The sequence below is a fragment of the Gopherus flavomarginatus genome, chromosome 1, assembly GCF_025201925.1.
Source record: "Gopherus flavomarginatus isolate rGopFla2 chromosome 1, rGopFla2.mat.asm, whole genome shotgun sequence".
In the NCBI taxonomy this organism is placed as follows: Eukaryota; Metazoa; Chordata; order Testudines; family Testudinidae; genus Gopherus; species Gopherus flavomarginatus.
The window spans coordinates 236,351,543-236,368,975 of NC_066617.1; the positions used below are offsets into that span (position 1 = coordinate 236,351,543).

At 47.3% G+C, this 17,433-nt stretch overlaps 1 protein-coding gene across 6 annotated transcripts in view; it reads right to left on the bottom strand.

Annotated features, from left to right (window-relative positions):
- Positions 1-17,433, bottom strand: part of SHROOM2 (shroom family member 2) — a 206,558-nt gene that overhangs the window by 73,663 nt on the left and 115,462 nt on the right. The window lies entirely within an intron of this gene.

Here is a 17,433-nt window from a genome sequence, read left to right on the forward strand (position 1 = left end):
ATTATTAATTTAGTCTTAAGTAGGTAAATATTATTGGATAAAATTTTCAAAAGTACTTTAGGTGACTCAGGAGCCAATATACCTTTTTTTCAAAAATGGCTTAGGCACTTTGAAGCCTAAGCCTCACTGAAAGTTAATGGGACTTTGGACAATGTTCCCTAGCAAGCATAAGTAACCTATCCAAGATCACAGAGCTGCTTTCAGAACCCAGAACTCCCGAGTCCGATCCTTTAACAGACAGACACCTTTTCCTTCCCTTATTCACCCTCTTTTTTTTAACTGGATTATAAAATAGTCACTAGATTTCAAAATAACTCGACGTCTCTCCCGCAGCACAGAAAAAACCCTTTTTTGAGACTATTTGTAGGAACAGGCAACGTGGAAGGTTGTGCCAGGTTCCTGTTAACTGCCTTTGCATAGTCTCCACATACAGTACATAAAGTATTTCCACAAGGCAGCTGTAGTTTTACTGAGAGGTCCTGGGGCCACAGAGTACAACAGGGGCTCCTCTATAATTACCAGAAATCCTAGGCATTTCAGTAGGCTTTTGTTTATGTTTTTGGTGCATTTTATTTGCTGCAATGAACAGAAGCAAGTTCATTCTAGTCTATTCTCTTGCCATGCTGCCAAGTAGTTTCACTGCACTCTGTCTCAGAAGCAACATGAAGAAAGTTAAGTGGAGCTATCACACTGTCATTGCACACAAGCTCCAGGAGTGGGACTCAAATTCTTCATCCCAGGAACAGAAGCTCAGTCTTGTGCAGTGCACCCCAGGACATATCAGGCATTCTCCTAGAGCAGCAGTTCTCAAACTTTAGTAACCCGAGGACCCCCATTTTAATTTACAATTTTTCATGGACCCCCAAATCCCCCACTCAGCCTCAGGCCCCAGACCCACTCCACCCCTTCCCCCAAGGCTCCACCCCCCCCAACCTCTTCCTGTCCCTGCTCCACCCCTATCCCTCCTCTTTCCACCCCTCTGAGTGTGCCCCATCCCTGCTCCTCCCTCTTTCTCCCAGAGCCTCCTGCAAGCCACTGAACAGCTGTTCCCCAGCATGCAGGATGCGCTGCGAGGGAGGGAAAGAGGTTGATCAGCAGGGCTGGTGGCCCCAGACATGATTCCAACCCCTCCCTCAAGAGTATCCAGTCCCCAGTCCCCACTCCCCACCCTCCCTCCCAGTGCCTCCTGCACACTGGGAAACAGCTGTTCTCCAGTGTGCAGGAGATGCTGGGAGGGAGGGGAGGAGTTGAGGGAGGAAGGGAGGAGGAGTTTTTTATTTAGCAGCAGCCAGGAGTTTTTTTTATTTCCTCAATTTATTTCAGTGCTGATGATATTGGAGAAGTAAACTACAGCTGTCTTTTAGGTAAATTCATGACACCATACCTTTAGTGCTTCAGTTGTGCCATCAATGCAATAAAGAAGTTAAAGTCTCCATATTACAAGAAAATTACCTTTTTAACACATATGACAAGTGAAACACAAGACTAGAAGACTACCACATCACAGGTAACATTTGGTGTATGAGGAAATGGAAGTGGGAGGAGAGGATTTTCACACTGGTTTCCACTAGGTTTGGCAAAAGGAATGAGAGATTCTGCCAAAGACAAGGAATGGGAATGATGCACTTTGTAAAAGCAGTACTGTACCTCATGGAACTTCTCAAGATCTTCGTAAGATAGCTCCTGGCCACATGAACATCATTTTCAGATGGCACTTTCTGTGCTACAATATCCACCATCACTTTCATCTTCCTGAGCAGCCAAGCAAGGAGAGGAACAGACTGGACTGAGTTGGGACATGAGGCAAACTGAGTGGAGGAGAACTTTAGGTTTTTGTTTCACATCTTTTATTGGTGTGCATACATGTGTTTTGCAAAAGATTTTTTTAGCCATGGACTTGGAATTAAGTGAATCACCATATGAATAAAACAGATTAAGTGCATTATAATGGGTTATTTTGGGGGATAGAATCAGCACAGGCTTATTGTATGCTTTCACAAAAAGCATAACTAGGAATCAATATACTACAAGTAGCCAAATACCAACACTTCTTCATTGTTACATCTTTCACTGTTCAATTGTCTTATATTTACCATTTCCTATATTCCAAAAAGGTCTCTATAAATAAGACAAAACGTAATATGAAATTAATTGTAAAACTCTCAGCGCAAATAGGTAAAAGAACGGGAATGAAAAAGGAAGATATTAAAAATCACATTAAAAAGATGGAAAATTTTGCAGGCAACTAAAGCTGTTGGAAACACAGCAGCTAGTACAACACGGCTGTATTAACTCTGAGTGACAGAATGAGAGCACCTAAATCTACAATCCAGGAAACCTCTCCGGAGTTAATGGAAGCATTAATAAAAGTATTTTCTTGAGTCTCTTCCTAACAGCACTTTAAAAAGAAAGCTGTTGCTGTCTATAAGGACTGCTGGAAGAGAAAAATGTTCCACTGGGGATGGAGGGGACATTTCCCCATGTGCTATGAACATTTTTACTTTAATAGAAAGAAGTCTCAAATTACATATGTGTAAAACAGAATTGCCCTTAACTAAACTCTTCCACTCAACTTTCAGAGCAGAATCTGCCTTTTCAACACCACGGTAGTTGTAATATGGACATACATATTAGCATGGCAGACATCTTGAATCTCAAACGCTCTGAGCTTAGAAATTCAGAACTAGTGTTCAAATAGTTGCCAAGAAAACACTGCTGCTGAAAATCTGATACCAGTAGAAACAGATATTCCCTAGACCAAGAACCAAAATTATTAGCTAAACTGGACCAGCAGGTTTACTTGTAAACATCACCAATAAAAAACTGCACAATATCTGGCTACTGAATCCAAACTGTAATTTCACATTAGTCTGAATTCAGACTAAACTTCCCAATTTAGAGTTTAGATCATTTCAATTTGTTCTTGTCTAGGTGTACATGTTGTATTAGTGCAGGAGCAGGCAACCTATGGCACGGGTGCCAAAGGTGGCACGTGAACTGATTTTCAGTGGCACTCACACTGCCTAGGTCCTGGCCACTGGTTGGGGGGCTCTGCATTTTAATTTAATTTTAAATGAAGCTTCTTAAACATTTTAAAAACCTTATTTACTTTATATACAACAATAGTTTAGTTATATATTATAGACTTATAGAAAGAGACCTTCTAAAAACGTTAAAATGTATTACTGGCCCGAGAAACCTTAAATCAGAGTGAATAAATGAAGACTCGGCACACCACTTCTGAAAGGTTGCTGACCTCTGTATTACTGTGTCCATTAAAATTAAGGAGGTTGAGTCAGCTCTTACCAGAGCTAATAAGAGTAAATGCAAAGAAATCAATGGAATTACACTGGTGTAAAGTACTATTATTAATCAGATCCAAATTAGTGCCATACAGTTTGGCTATATTCTTTATTAAGTCAAGTGACATTCAATTAAAATAGGAATAGGGAAAACAAAAACAAAATTTTTTTTGAAAGAAGTTATTCCAAACTAAGTTCTGCCCCTTTGCTCACTTCCACAGAATACCAAGTTGTAAATTCAGAAAGACACCTTTTGACATTTTAAGACCCAAACAAAGAAAAAATGTAGTACTAGCTAGCACAACTTCAGGGCAACCACACCTCTGTTCCCCCTCTGTGGTCCACCAAAGGCACCCACTTCAGGGTTCCAACTTCCGGCCATCACCACTCTTGGGCAGAGACAAATGCCTGTCTGCCTCCTGACTGGGGATTTTAAGGGTGCACAACTCTCTGCCTTACACTGTGGCATGCCTGGCATACCAGACTGCCTAGAAAGGCCAGAATCTGTGCTTTGCTTTCTCTCTGAGGGCTACGACCACTGTATTGTCCACAATTATAAACAAGCTTGGCAGAATTTGATTGTTTTCGTCAACTGATAATATCAATGCTTCTTTTTAAGCATTTTTTTCAATTTTTAATTATTTAAATTTTCACAGTTGTGCAAAATTATAGGTGTGGGGGGTCAGACAACAGGGTGGATCAGACAATAATTATTAATGACAGTAGACATTGAGAGTCAAAAAATTAAAAGCTTTATAACCCTTAAAACACAGCTGGTTAATCTCACGTTAAAAATACATGAAGTAAATATCCTTAAATCAAACTCTAATGTGTTCTCAAGCAGCATTTTTCTTACTTTGCCCATCTGTACATTTCTATTATTATTGATGAAAATATTTTTTCTTCAGTTTGTGTTTGTATGGTTATGTCTACATATACCAATAAAAATCTAATCCTTCCAAATCTAGATATAAATGACCATACAACTCCTTTTAAGCAAGCACATTTATTCTCAGGGTAAAGGTATTACAGAGAAAACGTATTAAAACAATAAAAGAACCTACATGCATACTATTATTACCAGAGGTCACCCCAAATCCAACCTAGGGTTCTGTTAGGTTTTAGTCCTTCAAAATCCACAAATAGGTTTTCCCCACACTTCCTCTGTTTTAGATCCAGAAACAAGACTGGGCAGACCAGCCAGTTTTTTATCGTGCTAGGGGCTTTGATCTTTGCGTTCTGTAACAGGTAATCAGCAAACAATGACCATCTCCTTAGTGCCTAGCTTCAAAAGGCTTGGTTTCTGCATAATCAGAGTTAGGGAATGTGCATTAAATTCTGGCCAGGGATTTTCCAAGAAATCCACTTATTGTCCCAAAAGTCCATACTTGTCTGGCACATTTTCAACACAGGCTTTTGAATTCCCAGATCTTACATCCGTCATATTGCCTTGCTATAGAAGTTACATACAATCCCAGCCCACAATAACACATAAATGTAATACAATAAAGTATTTTAAGGATACTGTAGGAAATTGCTGTATCTATTATGCCAAACTAAAAGGCCACTACCAGGATTCACGTTAATATCTTATTCTACTTCTTGTGTGAACCAACAAAGGAAGTAATGCCCGTCTGCTGACTCATGCTTACTATGTAACACTCAAGTGAAGCTGCAAATCTGTCAGTTTAAAAAAGGAATCAGTTACATAAAACAGGCTATGCAAGTTTCTAAAAATGTCAGTCAAGCAATGAAAGACAAGCTTTCCAAGTTAATCATGTAGTTACTGTTCAGATCTCCAGTCAAACTGTTTCCTGTCTCTAGTGCTGGTGCTGACGTACTCACATTGGCCATACTCAATCAGCACAGCTGTGACCTTGCACAGGAATAAGTTTATGAACTGAAAATGTTTGACAGAGTACTCAGCTACTATGGGGTTTTAAGTCAAAAATCCTACCACTTGAAAGGAGATTTCACATAGAAGTAGTGAAGTGGATGGAGCTGGGAAGGAAAGTTGTGAATATCTGTATCTCTATTCTCTGCAAAGTTACACTCTGTTCAGTTTTTAATTTATGTATTTATTTTTATTTTAGAAAGAAATGGAGTTCCTGTATCAGTTACAAGTAGAGTGCATAAAGATATCTTTAGCTATGGCTACACAAGCACTTACACTCTGAAAGGTCTTCTTCAGCAGCTTATAATGTTGCCAAACTTTAATAATTTTGGCGGAAATTTGTCACATTTGTCAGCTGAAAAACTAATTGTTTTGGTGTGTGTTTGTTTTCTAAGAAAAGTCTAAGGAAAAATGGTTCAGACATTTTCAAGAACTCATGGAGTGTGTGTGTGGGGAACCACATAGTATTATAAAAGAAAATCTGAAATGAAAAACAAAAACAAAACAAATCCCCACCCCAAAACCCAAGAGACCCAGTTTAATCACCTTAGAAGAAGGAATGAGAAACTTGACATAGGAGGAGAAGTTTGAAGTACTGAATACATACAGACTACAGAAAAGCTGTCGTAATCATTTACAAATACAAGGAAATAATTAGGGGACATTAATACTATTAAGATCACTTTTCATGATACTTAATTTCTTCTTTATCAAGGCAAATAATCCCTCTTTTCAGTTTTATTACAAGGCAGCGATCTCTAGCAGCTTTTGAAGTGAAATTCCTCCCTCTACTGGCTTTTAGACATCAGTAACATATTCTAAAGTGTGGTTCTCTCAAAGGGTCACAATATTCACCATTCTAGCACATCCTTGCCTGTGTGACAGTCCCAGTAAAGCCAGGACAATGGAATTCTATCATGTACAATCAGAGAGAGAAAACACAATTTTTATACAGGGAGAATATGACTGACTGCTATTATCCCTCTGCAAAATATAACCAACAGTGATATTCTTTACCTTTCCAAACTAGGAATGTAAATATCGATAAAAAAGTTAACCATTTAAACAATTAAAATTATATTGTTTAACCAGTTAACCAACTAAAGGGAGAGAGGCTGGGGCTGCTCTGACCAGCGGACGGGGCTGGGGCTGCTCCAGTTGGCCTGGGGCTGGGGGTTAATTGTTAAAGTGGGTTAACAGTAAGCCTAATAATATAATAATAATTGGAGATATACCAATCTCCTAGAACTGGAAGGGACCTTGACAGGTCATCGAGTCCAGCCCCCTGCCTTCACTAGCAGGACCAATTTTTGCCCCAGATCCCTAAGTGGCCCCCTCAAGGATTTAACTCACAACCCCTAATACGGTTAACTGTTTAATATTTTACATCCCTATTCCAAACTGCCCCTGCTCAATGTATATTTCTAATGCAGACTCTTAACCTTTCCTCCCGCATTCATGACTTCAATACCAGGTCACTCATTCCATCTGCCACCTAAAAAGATCATCTTTTCCCTCACATGACAATATGTCTCAGAATTCTTTATGCCTCATTTCACCACACTTCCCTCATGAAAATCTAAAATAAATAACTATTTGTTATATATCAGTGGTAGGCAACCTGTGACCCATGAGGGTAATCTGATTGCAGGTCACGAGACATTTTGCTGACGTTGACTGCGAACCGCGGCCACTGGGAGCTGCGGGGGGCCGTGCCTGCGGATGGTCAACATCAGCAAAATCTCTCACAGCCTGCAATCAGATTACTCTGATGGGCCGCATGCGGCCCATGGGCTGCAGGTTGCCCACCATGATTATATATTCAGTAAGTTTCTGAATTAAAATAGCTGTGGTAAATAGGTTTATCTTTGCAAGCAGAATGGCTAGAAACATCTTTAAATAAGCTTAGGTTCTGCAGAAAATTTTGAACCTCAAATTTGAAAACCACTGAGTTTAGAGTGTCAGAAACTATTCGAGAATTCTGGAAGTTATCTGTGTCAGTTCCTTTCAGTATTAACAGGAGAGCCTCTATCTTTGAAGTGTTAGAAACTACTGAACTTAGGCCTGGTCTACACTGGCGAGGGAGAGAAGGGGAGGGGAGAAAGAGGGCGAATCGACTTAAGATACGCAACTTCAGCTACGAGAATAGCGTAGCTGAAGTCGACGTATCTTATGTCGACTTACCTAGCCTTCTCACAGTGCAGGGTCGACTGCCGCCGCTCCCCCATCAACTCCACTTCCGCCTCTCGCCGTGGTGGAGTACAGGAGTTGATGGAAGAGCGATCAGGGATCAATTTATCGCATCTACACTAGATGTGAAAAATTGATCACCGATAGATCCATCACTACCCACCGATTCGGCAGGTAGTGCAGACATACCCTCAGTTAAATCAGAGGGTGGGCTCTTAGTTTCCATCCAGTACTGTCTTGCAGAGTCCCTCCGCAGCATTCTGTTCCTGTGCTACTTCAATTTTAAAATAAAATTCACAGATGCCTATTGTTTGCTTATGCCCAGTTTACCAAGTAATCCAGATTATTCTGTACTAGTGACCTGTTCTCTTCATTATTTACTACTCCACCAACTTTTGTATCATCTACAAACTTTAACAGTGATGATTTTATGTTTTCGTACAGGTCACTGATAAAAATGTGAAATAGCGTTAGGCTAGTAACTAATCCCTGCAGGACCCCACTAGAAACATCAACCAATCTTGTAAACTCATAAAAAATAGACATCAAGTTAGTTTCACAGTATCCATAAATCCAATTTGATTGGCATTAATTATCCTCCTGTTACGCTTTATTGAATCCCATATCAGTTGCTCCACTATCTTGCCTAGGATCAATCTCAGACTAACAGGCCTATATTACCCAGGTCATTCTGTTTACAGTTTTTAAATATTGGCACAACATTAGCTTTCTTCCAGTCTTCTGGAACGTCTCTGACTGACATCAGTCAACATCAGTGGTCCAGCAAGCTCTTCAACCAGCTCTTTTAAAATTCTTGTCAGAGCTTGGAATTTGTTGTAGTTCTGCAGAAGGTCCTACCTGTGCATGATGGACCAGCTTAAACCCTGTCTACATCAGGATTTTTCCTTGGTTTCAACAACTGACGGCCACCCACCGGGTTGTAACTGCACTAGTGGGTCCACCGAGGCTATTCAAGGAAAGCTACAAATTGTAAAGTGGAGTGTAGCCCTGTTCTAAGTACTGAAGTCAATTGGAATTAAGTATGTGCTTAAAGAAGTTTAAGTGGTGTCCCAAACAGAGACAGACAATCATGTGCTTAAATGCTTTCCTGAATTAGGGCCACTACACATTTAGAGTACCTAAATATAACCCACTATGTTCATTTTAAGAAGCAGACATAAGATTTTATATATTTAGGATGATAGAAAAGTTAACATTGCATTTCCTATCCCCATGTAAACACCAACAGATAATTTCATACAGACAGATGGGTTCTCTCTCCTCTCAAAATGTACTCATGTCAAAAATCACCATCCTGGCAAACACACGAAGACTTGTTCTCTGCTGGAATGTTTTATAAGCCTGTATATGCCCCTCTCTTCCCTCACCCCTCCAAAAAGGGATCCTTATAACATCTGCCTTTTCATTTCACAGTTCAGCAGCCTCTTGTGCTCAGTGCATGAAAACACAATGGTAGATGAGCCCATATAATACAATTTCAATTACTTTGGTATAAGTCAGGTTTAATTTGAATTCAATGTTCACACAGGGTTTTACAACAGTTTAATGAAATGGGTTGTTGAACACAGATATGGTGCAGCTTTAAATACAAAGAGAGCCTTAGAGACCCACAACCTTTCACAAACAACAGGACTTTTTGAAAACTAAGAAAACCTAAACTTGGACAAATTTATACACAGCTAAGGATAGTGGACACACACTACATCTAACACAAAATAAAAAACAACAAAAAGTTAAGGCATTTAGCAACACACACTAATTCTATTCTTCCACCTAGAGACACAGACCTCTTCACTAGCTCATCCGCCACACACGTTTCAATATCAGCTCTCCTGGGAGGGAGATGTAGTTTGGAGAGAGGGGAGCTGAAGGTCAGACTAGGTCATCATGATGGGAGATAAGGAGCATGAGAGATTAGGCTGGATGATCATAATGGTCCCTTCAGGCTTCTAAATCTACGCATTTAGTATGTCTGGCATCCACATAGGGGCAAAATGAAGTGTGTAATGTGTGTGCTATACTCTATGGGGGGAGGGAGGGCTCTCAGTCTGTATATGTTGGTGGAGAAGTAAAGGATGTGTATTTTTAGACTGTTAACTTTTCAGATCCTGGCTTTTATGATTGTGTGTTTGTGATTTGGTATATGTTGTGTGCACACTAGCTTACCTAACATGCAAGATAGTATGTTTGAGTATAACCACCACATTATTTGTATTACAACAGTGCCTAGGAACACTCATCATAGACCAGGACTCCATTGTGCTAGGCTCTGTACAAACATGCTTTCCCCATGGTGCATCTGTGTCATGGAGTGTGGGGGAGTCCGGCCCTGCACCCCTCTTCCTGGGACTCACAGTGATTCTCAGCCAGCAAGTAAAACAGAAGGCTTACTGGACAACAGGATTGCAGGTTACAGCAGAGTCTGGAGGCCCAGCCCAACCAGGACCCAGTCGAGTCCTTCTCGGGGTTCAGGGCGCTTGGATCCAGCATAGGATCCCCTGAATTCCCCTCACCCAGCCCAAAACCGAAACTGAACTGCCCCTCCTCCAGCTGGCCAATTCCTTTGTCCAGCTTCCCAGGCCAAGGTGCTAAACCCCCCCACACACCTGGCTCAGGTTACAGGCTTAAAGATCCTGTCCCTCACCAAAAGACATCCCCAACTCTCCCATCCCCCACACAGACAGCCCCTACTCCATCACAATCTGCTTTTCTGATTTCTGTCTATTTGAAAACTCAGCAAAAATCATCTAGGTCAGAGGTTCTCAAACTGTGGTCCAAGGACGAGCTCTATTCAGGTGGTCCGCAGATAGTTCCCTCTAAGGTGCGTGCCTGGGCGGCCACACATGACAGAATGAAGGGCCATCCACCTAATTAGAGGATCCATGCAGGTGTGGTTCCATTAATTAGGTGCCTGGACCCTGGAGAAGATACACATGTAAGGGGAGGTGGTGGCCTGGGGCTGAGGGAGGTGAATAGTGGATAGGTGGTGGCTTCGGGAGGGGGCAGTGAGGTGAGAAGATAGGTTGGGGAATTTGAGAGCTGCAGAGCTGCGCCAGAGAAAGAGGCGACGTTCCCCAATTCCAGGGCTGTGGCTGCCAGGGAGAGACCTCCCTTCCCAGCCCCAGCTCAGGGGCTGCTGCAGCGGGGAGAGAGGGCACATCCATTGCATTAGAAAGGTAAGACTACTGTTATTAAAATATGAGTTGTGTGTTTTCATTTGTAAAACAAAAAAAGTGTTATTATTATTAAGTTGCGGGGTTTTTTTAGCAAACAGTACAAACAACATTTGGAAAGATCATTAAGTGGTCCACCAAAACCCTCAGCAATTTTCAAGGAAAAAAAAAAAGTGTGAGAACCACTGCTCTAAAGTCAGTGAAATGGCTATTCTGACGCTACTTCCAGTCATAAAAACCAGCGCCTCTATGAAGTATATGCACTTCTCAGACTAGACCGACTTGCTCTCTCACAAAGTCAAGGCTGTAAGCGTGCTGTGAGAGGGATTTCAGTGCAGTCCATTGCTAAGTAGGTGTGTGCTAATATGACATAATGGATGTATGAGGTATATTGACTGAGCTGCACCATCAGTGAAGAATATTTGAAATCTAAGGCCATCTTCTCCTTCAAGTCATGCACAATGAGAGAATGGTACTTACAGTTAAAGGACTTCATTTTCTAGCAACTGTTCATTTGACTGTATTAGTTATTAGCTATTTCACCCACAGTGCTGAGCTGCTTTGCGTTTCTCTCTTGTCATCCTGCAGTACTCTCCCATGTGCCTTCAACAGCAACACTATGATGGCCTCATCAGCATAGACTTATTTTGTAACAAGATTCCTCAGCAAGTGAGAAGCTTAGTGATTTGTCAGTTTTGTTTTTCATGTCACACAGCAAACCGATTTAAGTCACGTGATAGTGTGTTTGTGGGGGTGGAGAGGGATGTGTTTGTGGGGGCACAGAGGACTGAGAATGATTTTACAAGCTTTCAAACAATGTGAATACTTTGAAAATAAGAGATTTATTGGTTTAAAAAATGCAAACACTACAAAAAGACGGTTACTTACCTTTGTAACTGTTGTTCTTCGAGATGTGTTGCTCATATCCATTCCAGGTAGGTGTGGGCACGCCGCGTGCACATTCGTCGGAGAAACTTTTACCCTAGCAACCCAGGCAGGTCGGCTGGGCGCCCCCTGGAGTGGCGCAGCTATGGCGCCCAATATATATCCCAGCCGACCCGGCCACCCTTCAGTTCCTTCTTGCCGGCTACTCCGACAGTGGGGAAGGAGGGTGGGTTTGGAATGGATATGAACAACACATCTCGAAGAACAACAGTTACAAAGGTAAGTAACCGTCTTTTCTTCTTCGAGTGATTGCTCATATGCATTCCAGGTAGGTGATTCCCAAGCCTTACCTAGGCGGTGGGGTCGGAGCGAGATGTGGCGGTATTTAAGACTGCTACGCCGAAGGCCGCATCCTCTCTTGATTGTCTGATCAGCGCATAGTGTGCGGCGAATGTGTGGATCGATGACCAAGTTGCAGCACGGCATATCTCCTGTATAGGCACGTGTGATGCAGTAGGGACTGTCTGTGTGGGGAGTGGGAGAGCAGGGGAGGACTTTAGGGGATGGACGATGCCAGGGCCTGTAACCTGAGCTAGGTAAGGGAGGGGAAAGGTCAACACCTTTGCCCGGGAAGGGGACAAAGGAAGGGAGTGGCAGGAGGGAAGCAGTTTGAGTTTGGGCTTGGGGCTGTGTGGGCGGAATTCAGGGTATCCTAGCTAGGATCCAAGCACCATGAAAGCCCAGAAGGACTCGGTGGACGGGTCCTGACTGTGCCTGCAAACTCTGCTGTAACCTGTGTTCCTGTTGTCCAATAAACCTTCTGTTTTACTGGCTGGCCGAGAGTCACTGTGGGTCCCAGGAAGAGGGGTGCAGGGCCGGACTCCCCCACACTCCGTGACAGCACGTGCGCAAGGAAGGCCGCCGACGTCGCCTGAGTTCTCGTGGAATGAGCCGTGAGATGGCCAGAGGGGGCGCGAGCTAAGTCGTAGCATGCGCGAATGCATGCAGTTACCCAGGAGGAAATCCTCTGTGAGGAAATAGGCTGCCCTCTCATTCGTTCCGCGATCGCCACAAACAGCTGAGGGGACTTCCGAAAAGGCTTTGTTCTCTCGATGTAGAAAGCAAGCGCCTACGTACATCTAAGGAGTGCAGCTGTTGCTCCCGCCGAGAAGAGTGTGGTTTCGGAAAGAAGACAGGGAGGAAGATGTCCTGGTCGGTATGGAAGGTGGAAACAACCTTAGGGAGGAACGCCGGGTGGGGTCTCAGGTGCACTTTGTCCTTATGAAAGACGGTGTAGGGTGGGTCCACTGTGAGAGCTCTCAGCTCTGAAACCCGTCTGGCCGATGTAATAGCCACCAGAAAGGCCGTCTTCCATGACAGGTATGTGAGCGAGCACGTCGCCAGTGGCTCAAACGGTGGGAGCGTGAGCCTGTTCAGGACCAAGTTAAGGTCCCAGGTAGGGGCAGGGAGGCGTACGGGTGGGTATAGACGCTCCAGGCCCTTAAGAAATCTGGCGACTAAGGGATGGGAGAAGACAGAACGACCACCTTCCCTGGCCGGAAGGCGGAGATGGCCGCTAAGTGTACCTTTAAGGAGGAAATTGCCAGGCCCTGCTGCTTAAGGTACCAGAGGTAGTCCAGGACCGTGGACATTGGGGCCTGCGTAGGGTTCACCCCTTGAGAAGCGCACCAGCAAGAGAAACGCTTCCACTTGGCCCTGTACGTTGAGCGAGTGGAGGGCTTCCTGCTGTTAAGGAGTATATGCTGGACCGGTGCGGAGCAGCTAAGCTCCGCTGTGCTCAGCCATGCAGGAGCCACGCCATGAGGTGTAGACCTCGTAGATCCGGGTGGCGAAGCGCGCCGTGGTCCTGGGTAATCAGGTCTGGGTGGAGAGGAAGGGGAATCGGGTTGTCCACAGATAGGTCCAGCAAGGCGGTGAACCAGTGCTGTCTGGGCCACGCAGGTGCGATCAGGATCAGATGCGCCTTGTCCCTGCGCAGCTTCAACAGGACCTTGTGCACCAGAGGGAACGGAGGGAAGGCATATAGGAGAAGGTGGGTCCACGGCAGAAGAAACGCGCCTGTGATCGACCCCGGAGTGAGACCTTGAAAGGAGCAAAACTCCTGGCACCTCCTGTTGGACTTGGTTGCGAAGAGGTCTACGCGGGGAAATCCGCACCTCCGGAAGATGGAATGGATGACATCCGGTCTGATTGACCATTCGTGGCAGAGGAAGGATCGGCTGAGGTTGTCGGCCAGCGTGTTCTCGACTCCTGGGAGGAAGGATGCCACCAGGTCTATCGACTGGGCTATACAGAAGTCCCAGAGTCAAATGGCCTCCTGACATAGGGGAGATGAACGGGTTCCCCCCTGTTTGTTGATATAATACATGGCTGTTGTGTTGTCCGTAAGTACGGAAACGCAACGGCCTTGTAGGTGTCGTTGAAACGCCTGGCAGGCGAGGCGGACTGCCCTCAACTCCCGGACATTTATGTGGAGTGACAACTCCTGGGACGACCAGAGGCCCTGGGTGCGCAGGTCCCCTAAGTGGGCTCCCCACCCCAGGGATGACGCATCGGTTGTTAGAGTTACCGATGGCTGCTGTGGCTGGAACGGCATGCCCGCACATATTAGAGATGGGGTCAGCCACCAGTCGAGGGAGCGGAGAGGATCGGGGGGGACCGTCAGCAATACATCCGGGTGGTCCCTGCTCGGTCTGAATACTGAATGAAGCCACGTTTGGAGGGGCCTCATTCTGAGCCTGGCATGCTTTGTCACGTAAGTACAAGAGGCCATATGGCCGAGCACTGTGAGGCAGGTTCGAGCCGAGGTGAGTGTGAAGGCTTGCAAGCTCCGGATGATCACACCGATCGCCTGGAAGCGAGGTTGAGGTAAGAAGGCCCTGGCTTGAGTCGAGTCCAGGGTTGCGCCTATGAAGTCCAACCACTGTGTGGGTACCAGGCTGGACTTCTCGGCATTGATAAGCAGGCCCAGCTGGGAAAAAAGGTCCGTAACGGCCTCGACATGCCGTTGCACCTGCGACTGAGAGGACCCTTTCAGGAGCCAGTCGTCGAGGTATGGGAAGACGTGGATTTTCCGCCGACGGAGGTGGGCAGCTACGACGGCCATGCACTTGGTGAACACCCTCGGGGCTGTAGAGAGGCCGAAGGGTAGAACTGCGAACTGGAAGTGCTGATGTCTGACCGTGAAGCGGAGGTACTTCCTGTGCGGTGGAAAGATGGCGATATGGAAGTACGCGTCCTTCATGTCGAGGGCGGCGTACCAGTCTCCAGGATCCAGGGATGGGATAATGGTTCCCAGGGAGATCATGCGGAACTTCAACTTGAGCATCCACTTGTTGAGGCCCCGTAGGTCTAGGATGGGCCTGAGACCTCCCTTGGATTTGGGAATCAGAAAATAACGGGAATAGAATCCCTTGCCTCTCTCGGCTATCGGTACTTCCTCTATAGCCCCCGCCGTCAGGAGGGAGCGAACCTCCTGTAGGAGGGTTTGCTCGTGAGAGGGGTCCCTGAAGAGGGACCGGGAAGGGGGGCGGGAAGGGGGTAAAGAAGCAAATTGCAGATGGTATCCATGCTTCACTGTGCGTAACACCCAACGGTCTGACGTTAATTGGGACCACGCCGGGAGGAAGTGGGAGAGGCGGTTGGAGAAGGTAGGGGAAGGATCCTGCGTTGAGACTGGTGAGCTGTCCCCGGGCGCACCTTCAAAAACCGGACTTGGGGCCCGGCTGTGCCTTGGAAGGTCCTTGGTTCTGGCCTCCCTGGGCGCTGGGTTGGCGTCTGCGTCCTCCCCGGCCACGCCGTCTATTGAGGTCCTGCCTCTGACGGGGTGGGAAGTATGGGCGCCATGCTTGGGGCCTGAAGGGTCTACGCTGGGTGGAAGGGGTATGCATCCCCAGCGAGCGAATAATGACTCGATTGTCTTTTAAATTTTGTAGTTTGGAGTCCGTCTTCTCCGAGAACAACCCTTTCCCGTCAAAGGGTAGGTCTTGGATTGTATATTGCAGTTCCAGGGGTAGTGTGGAGGCTTGAAGCCATGAGATGCGTCTCATGGTTATTCCGGATGCCAGGGTTCTGGCTGCCGAGTCAGCTGCATCAAGGGAGGCCTGGAGGGAGGTCCTGGCCACCTTCTTACCCTCCTCCAGGAACGCGTTAAATTCCGGGCGTGAGTCCCGGGGAAGTAGTTCGGCGAACTTACCCACCTCCATCCAGATGTTGTGGTTATAGCGTCCCAGCAGGGCCTGCTGGTTGGCCACCCGGAGTTGCAAAGCCCCCGCCGAGTATACCTTGCGCCCCATGAGGTCCATTCGTTTTGCCTCCTTGGACTTGGGGGCCGGCGCCTGTTGGCCATGCCGTTCCCTGTCGTTAACCGACTGAGCCACTAGGGAGGAGGGAGGAGGGTGGACATACAGGTACTCGTACCCCCGAGAGGGTACCATGTACTTCCTCTCCACTCCCTTAGCTGTCGGCGGGATGGAGGCTGGTGATTGCCAGAGGTTCTCGGCGGTGGACTGAATGGTCTTTATGAACGGGAGAGCTACCCGGGTAGGCACATAGGCCGAGAGGATGCTCACTACTGGGTCATCCACCTCTGCGACCTCCTCCACCGGGAGGTTGATATTAAGGGCCACTCTACGGAGGAGGTCCTGGTGGGCCCTGAGGTCTATCGGTGGAGGTCCCGATGCCGATGACCCAGCCACTGCCTCATCCGGCGAGGAGGAAGAGGAGGATACTCCGGGGATGAGGGTATCCTGTACGGTCTCTTGTTCATGACCTGTTTCCTGCTCTTGATGTCCCGGGGAGTGCGTGGGTGACTGTTTGTCCGACTCAACCACCGGGGGGCGGGAAACAGTGGCCTCTGGTACCCGATGCTCCGAGGCGGTGGGATGTGTCTGAGGCACGGGGGCACCCTGGGCCTGATGGTAAGCCCAGGGTGTCCAAAAACCCCACTGTTGGGCAGCCGAGTCCTGCGGGCGGGGGTCTTGGAACACCCCCCAGCGGTACTTCGGGGTCCTGGTCCCCATAGTAGCTGCCTGCCTGGGAGGATGCCGACGTGCCCCTTGATGGCCACGGTGGCGCTGCAAAAGTCGGTGCCGAGGTACCGACCAACCTCACACCTCTGGAGGATGGTGACCGGTGCTGGTATTGGTGCTGAGATCGAGACCGGGACCTGCGACCGGCTCGGTGCCGGGAGGTCGACCGGGATCGCGAGCGCCATTGCCTGGATCTGCTCCTGGAGGTGCGGCGTCCACCTCGGTGCTGAGAGCTGGAGCGGTGCCAGGAGTCTCAAGTTGACGCTCGGGACATAGACCGGTGCCGGGAGCTCGACCGGTGCCGAGAGCATGAGCGGTACCGGGGTGATCGGTGACGGGAGCTCGACCGGTGCCGGGAGTCTGATCGGTGCCTGGAGCTCGACCGGTGCCGAGGCGATCGGTGCCGGGAGGTCGACCGGTGCCGGGATCGTGATCGACGTCGTGAGCCTGAGTGGCGCCTTGATGTCGAGCGACTGCGGGACCGCGAGCTGGAGCAGTGCCGGCCTGCTACACTGACCGAAGCTGGTCTGGTCAGGGTCGGTTTGCCCATAGAGCAGAGAACCCGCACCGGTGGTGCCGGGGGTAAGGGCATTGGCGCCTCGGTGATGGCAATTAGCTCTCTCGCCACGGCGAACGCTTCCGGGGTCGAGGGAGAGGCGAGCTCTACCACGGTGCGTACCAGGGAGCTGCCAGGTGCCGGACTCGACGGCCCTCGCGGGGTCAGAGTCAACGGTACCGGCTTGGGTGGTGCCGCGGCAGGTATCGGTGCTGGGCGATCCACCTTCTGCGCAGGATCGGACTGCGGGGCGGTTGATGGCGAGATGGTCTGCGCCTTCGCCGCCTTTGGCTTCGGGGAGATTGAGCGGCTCTGGGCTGGTTTCGGTGCCGGCTTCTTGGTGACACTCGGTGCCGCGGTG